Source organism: Pongo pygmaeus, chromosome 4 (genome assembly GCF_028885625.2).
Source record: "Pongo pygmaeus isolate AG05252 chromosome 4, NHGRI_mPonPyg2-v2.0_pri, whole genome shotgun sequence".
Lineage (NCBI taxonomy): Eukaryota > Metazoa > Chordata > Mammalia > Primates > Hominidae > Pongo > Pongo pygmaeus.
The window spans coordinates 114,101,852-114,108,221 of NC_072377.2; the positions used below are offsets into that span (position 1 = coordinate 114,101,852).

Consider the following 6,370-nt stretch of genomic DNA (forward strand, 5'->3'; position numbering starts at 1 on the left):
CTTTTTTGTGGATTGAAAATAAGTAAATATGCAGAAGATCTCTTAGTGACTGCTACTGAATTGACACCCAACTCCTTGTGAATTAACTGATTTTCTTCTGTTTCTTCACTAAACAAGATGACTGAAGCTCATGGCACATTGAATGCTTACAGCCAGTTGGCTGGTCAGCCTTACGTTCTTGTTCTTCCCTAGGTTGGCTGTATGCTTGTATGTGTACCGAGAGCTAATTGTGTTTGTTTCCAAATCTCTTCCTTCCAGTTATCTTTAAAACTGTAATTACAGAATTAATTAAATAATACATAAACTGATGATATATATGAGTCATTTCTATGAAAAATAAGTTGAATATTCTGAAGAAATTCAATGAAATTTCTTGTGATTAAAGAGTTTATATTACATCAGCAGACAAGATATCTGTAAATGATGGAAAAGAATGTAAACATCTAGACAAAATACACTTCCAACTTTAAAGAAATGAAACCTGGAAATAATTGGCGATGAGTGTGCTTAACGCAAGAAAGACAATGTACGACTCCAATTGGCAAATGCCTACTCAAAGCATACTTAAGGATTCAAGGGAAAAGAAATATTTCAGCTATGTATGCATTGTTTTTGACAATAGTTTGCTCTTTTTACAAACATTTTCAATTAACAGTAAACAATTTTTCATGATTGGTAGGTAGCATGAGTTCTACTAAAAATAATTTAATGCTTTCAGAAAGAAATAAGGCCACACAAAATCAGCAGTGTAACTTGGCAGTGAAAGCACAATGATTGGGGGTTACAGCTCTGGAAACTGCAACAGTATGGTAACTTAGTGGAGTACTTCCAAGTGAAATGTGACCCATAGTCCCAGCTACTTGGGAGGCAGAGGCAGGAGAATCACTTGAACCCAGGAGCCGGGGGTTGCAGTGGGCCAAGATTGCGCCACTGCACTCTAGCCTGGGCGACAGAGTGCGACTCTGTCTTAAAAAAAAAAAAAAAAAATGTGACCCAGGTCAGTGTTCCCCTCATGGAGGGGATGGTGGTTTCAGTTAACAAACCTATCTTAACAATCAGCTAGTTATTTGTCTTATACATAGTGCACGCTCTCTTTCTCTGTGTTTCTCTTTTTTTTTTTGTAATGTTTTATAAAATGTTTATTCTGAAAAAACTTCAAACCTACTGAAAGTCAGAAAGTGGCAAGTGTAATGTAATTAACTTCCATATGCCCTTTACCTAGATTCACCAATGTTAATGTTTTACAGTCCTTGCTTTGTTTCTCTTTCTCCACCTCCCCTCCCCCTCCAACAGTCTCCTTCTCCTCCTTCTCTCTATTACTATTACTGTTAGCTTTGCTAAATGATTTGAGAGTAAATTGCAAATGTCATGAATTTTGTCTCTAAATACTGTGTCTGTCTCTTAAAAGCAAGGATTACAAACAACGGAAATTTATTTCTCACAGTTCTGGAGTTTGGGAAGTCGAAGATCAAGGTGCTGGCAGGTTCCGTGTCTAGTGGAGCAAGTTTCACGGTTAATAGATGGTGCCTTCTCTCTGTGCCTTTACTTGATGGAAGGGGCTAGCTAGCTCTCTGGGGTCTTTTTTAAAAAGGCAATAATTCCATTAATGAAGGCAGAGCTGTCATGACTTAACTCCTCAAAGGCTTCACCTCCTAACATCACCTTAGGGGTTAGGGTTTTTAACATATGCATGTTGGGGGGACACAAACATTCAGACAGTAGTAGATCATGTCCAAATGATGTCTTTTATAGCCTTTTTCCTTGATCCAGGATCACTTATTGTACTTTTTAGTTTGCTTTAATCTGGAATAATTACTCAGCCTTTTTTTTGTCTTTCATGGCATTGACATTTTGAAAGAGTATCTGGACAGTTGTTTTGTGAAATGCTTCTCCATTTGTGTGTATTTGTTTCCTCACTACTTTCAGGTTATGCCTTTTTGGCAGGAATACTACATAAATAATATTGTATCCATTATATCAGTAGAGACATGATGCCAGTTTGTCCCATTATTGGTGATGTTAGCTAGGATTATGTGGTTATGGGGGTATCCTTAAGTGTTTTTCTGCTGTAAAGTTAGCACTATCTTCTTTGTAATTAATATTTGGAAATGGTGTAAATATACTGTTTCTTATCAAACTTTCATCCACTTGTTTTCTCAGCCTTTGATAATTCTTGTCCGAGTCAGTTATTATTATTATTATTATACTTGCCAAATAATATGTCTATTTATCTCTACCTTCCTAACTTCCAATTGGAGAAATCCAAGTGTTTGCTAGAAAGTGGAGATGGGGTATGGGGAAAAAGAACACATATTCCCTTCCCTCCTCACCCACCACTTGGCCAGTGAAACAAAATAAATTTCTTAATCTATTGAACTTTTCCACAGGTTGCACTCTAGATTCTTGGGGATGTCATATTCGTAGATGTCCTTCCCTCCTCCTTTCTTATGCCATCAGTGCTTTTCATCTCTTTGCTCTCCATCCCTCAGATTTCTGCCACTTCCTGTGTCCAGACTCAAAACATAGGGGAATCAGCCATTTTCTGTTGCATGCAGTCCTTTTCCTGAATGCAGTGTGTGAGGTAAAGAGGTGGCTGTGAAAGTGTCATGTCATGAGAGTAAAGGAGGCGAGGGAGAGGGAGCCCCTGAAAGGTATGTCCTCAGAATGGACTATCTGAAAAACATAATTATATGCATTACAAAGGTCAATCTGATAGCATGACATCTTTTTTTTATTACTTTGTTGTGTTACATGAATGTCTGTCTACTCCTCAGGTTTGAGATCTGTCCTTTGCTTTATTTAGTGCCTACATGAACTAATGCTTTTCTTGATTTATCTCATTTACATGTTATAATAACCATATGTCATAGACAATACTGTTAATATCTCCATTTTACATATGAGGAAACTGGGGCTTAGAGAGGTTGACCTAAGATCACAAGCCTGATGACCAAGGTGTTCTATTTGCAGAGGCCACTTTTTTTGACACGATGTTTCTAAGAAGTGAGAAAAATAGGAATCAGAAAGCTCACACACGTAAGTATGGATCTCCATACTTCTGGATCTCCAGCTAGAGTTTACCAACTAATTTTGAATAAAATTATGCTTTCCAGCATAATAAACTTGGTGATGTGGTTTCCCCCGACAAATGGCAACTCTTCTCAAATCATAACTGATTCTCATGAGAATTAACAATGGCTACACTGACAGATGGCAGCTGGACAGCTGTAGAGGAGTCAGCAGAGGCTCCCCAGTGGCCCACTACAGAGGAGCTGGAGTGAACATCCTGACATGCCCAGTCCCTGAAACACATCTTCCAACAGCAAAAGATGCTCTCACACTGATAAACTGAAAAACCAAGGAAATAATGCATCAGGTTTCTTTAATCTGTTTGGATGAAAAATAAATTTTGTGCATCTCCTCTCACTCTAATAAGAACAGAATAGGGTGGGTTGGAGGAAATTACTTTATCTCAGCTGCAAAATAAGGAAGCAGCATTCCATCTCTAAAAGGTCTCTTCCAGTTTCCTGAGTCTAAACATGAGTTGTTATTATAACCATCTAGTTCTAGAATATCAATAACTTCTTTATGTGTCACATAAACATGGCCTATGCTTAAGTTAATCCTGATGTTCAAACCATAGTAAAATTCCTTAACACAGTGCTGTTCTAATTGGTTCCTGGAGCAGACATTTTTGGTGAATAAATTTTCCCAAGACAAGGAAGAACTCTGAGATCATTACCATATTCAGAAGACAAATGTATCACCTCATGAAGATGTTAATGGGCAGCATTAATTGGAAGCAGAGGCCAGGCTGGGAGTTCCCTGTAGAGCCTGAGAGTCACAGAGCACTCTAGGGTAGAAAGAACACATCTTTAGGTAATAGATTTATAGGTCTGGACAGGAAGTATTTTAAGTCCCTTAAACTTCCTGATTCTCTTCTTTCCCTTTAGGTCCGTGTCTGCATTTGTTCTTAGCTTCTACCTCCTCACTCTCTCCGTCTTCACTTTAGCAGCATTCCTGATCTGTACTATGTATTTCTGGCATGAGCAGTAGGAACAGTAATAAGAAGAAAAGAGAACAAAACCAGGGAAAATGTTGACTTCAAAGGAAGCAATGAGACATCGACCTGAAAATTATTGAAGAATAGACCAACATCAATACATGAGGACTTTCCTTTCCCATTGTCTGTTTAGCTGTTGTCTTTCCTCTTGGTCCCTTTTGAGAGGTTAATTCACAATTGAAAAAAAATGCCAACAATAAATATTCTAGCTGAATTTTAGCCCTGCCCTCTTTTTCTCTTGCGCCTACTGGAAAATTACGCTATCTTACTAAACTTTACTTATTTTTTGTTAGCTGCCTCACATTCATTCCAGAACAAGAAGGGATGCAAAGAACCACAGACATGAACAATTTATCCAATTGTGCTTCTATTATCCATAAATAATAACCAACATTTATACAGCATGTACCCTTTCGTGTGGGCACTGTTCTATTATCTCACATGTATTGATTATATTGATTCACTTAATTTTCCTGTCAGTTAAGCACCATGATCACTCCTCCCCACCTTTTGAAGGAGAAGAAATTGAAACCTAGAGCAATGAAGTAACACTTCCAAAGTCACACATCTAGCAAGTAGTGGAACAGGAGTTTGAAATCATACACTCCCGAGTCCTGACTCCAGGCCTTTGACCACCACATGATGCTGCTTCCCTCAGGTGCACTATTATGGGTGTGACGAGTGGACACATAAGAATAAACCTATCAGTGTTCAATGAACTATGACTAGCTATTCGGGAGACAGTGAGTACACAAGGCTGCTCTTTGGGAGCTACAATACACATAGATTTAAATACAATTCATTTTCTAAGTCCCAGTAGAGCCTACTAGAGAGTCTAGCTTTCACTAGGATTATTGGTTTCGATTTTGCAAAAGACCTTTCTAAGACATCTGTTGGTCTCTTCTGCTAATTTTAAACGGTGATAAAAATATGCTTCTTCAAAATTCCCCCCTTCTCTTACCACTTTGGGTGCCTCCTCTTCCTCTTCTTTATCTCCTATTGCTGTCCTTTGTCACAGTTCCAGCTTTTTCTACCAGACAGGCAGTAGTTAATTTGCTTTAAAAGCAGTGCCATCTGAGATTGTTTCAACCTGAAAAGAACTCTCTGGCTCTTTTGCCAGAGAGCAAAGCCCACTTGGTTCAGAGGCTGTGGCTGGGGGCAGCAGATGGATCCTGTATCCCTTTGAAGATAGAGCCTTGAAGGGTTTCCTTGAAGAGATGTCCACTCACTTCAAAGGAGACAAGAGTTGCTTCTGCTAGCACAGACTCATACTTCAGTCAGCCTTGTTGGGGCAGTCAGGAGGGACACAACGACTTTTATATTTGTGGATATTGTTTTGGCTTAATTTAAAATTCTAGCCGATTTCTGGCCCTCTGATGTGCTGATGAGAATACCCAGGTAGGAGGAGAGAGATGCAAATTTTCCTTTGAAATTCAACCACTGGCTCGGGCTTCTTCAGCCCCAGCCAATAAAACCAGCAGTGGTTTTGAGTTGCTTTTTGCTTGAGCCCACAATGCTTCTAGCAAGAGTGTGATGGAGAAGGGAAGAGAGCAAATGTAAATGTTGCACCTGGTTACATGCTGTTTGTACAGAAGGGTAACTTAATTAACACTTAAATGTCTTTCTTTCTCTCTTTTTTTTAAAGAGATGGAATCTCACCATGTTGCCCAGACTGGTCTGGAACTACTGGGCTCAGGCAATCCTCCCACTTTGACCTTACAAAGTGCTGGGATTACAGACACGAGGCACTGTGGCCAGCCAGCACTTAAATCTTAACCACGATATAGCTTTATGAGACATGGGCCTCTGTTGCTTGATGGAAACCTACTCCTCTTTTAGGAACATCATTAAAAGTCAATTTCAAAGTTTCTGTCTGCGATGATATCCCAACAGTGTGGCTTTCTTTCAAGCATTTATTATTTTGAGTGGCTGCACTGGCTGAATTGTTCCTACACAGGTTCTTTTAAGGATTGTTTCCAGGAACACAAAAATTACTCAGTGGCTTCCATTTGGTTGACAGTTTTATATTAGTTTGTCAGGTTGAGACGACCTGACCTTATTTTCATGGTTATATGTGGTAAACTGTAGAAGCCCTTGACTATATTTTGTACCTTTCCTATCTTAGGATAACTAGTCCCAGTTTTCTCTGCTTAGTCCAAATTTGTGCCCTGCTGTCCCCTAAAAATTGTCCCAGTTTGTATGGTAAATTGTAAGGTTAGCCTATATCTAGGGAACTCAACAGGTATCATCCAGTGGGCACCCACTGTGATTTAATAGAAAATAAATTGGGATTTAGAACTAGAAATC

At 39.1% G+C, this 6,370-nt stretch overlaps 1 long non-coding RNA gene across 1 annotated transcript; it reads right to left on the reverse strand.

The window, feature by feature from the left end:
• Window positions 1-961: 961 nt before the first annotated feature.
• LOC134739562 (uncharacterized) lies at window positions 962-5,424 on the reverse strand. Its single transcript, XR_010126338.1, has 3 exons — window positions 5,025-5,424; window positions 3,743-3,853; window positions 962-2,673 (listed from the first exon to the last, which is right to left on the reverse strand). It is a non-coding gene; the product is annotated as an uncharacterized LOC134739562 (long non-coding RNA).
• Between the last annotated feature and the right edge of the window lie 946 nt (window positions 5,425-6,370).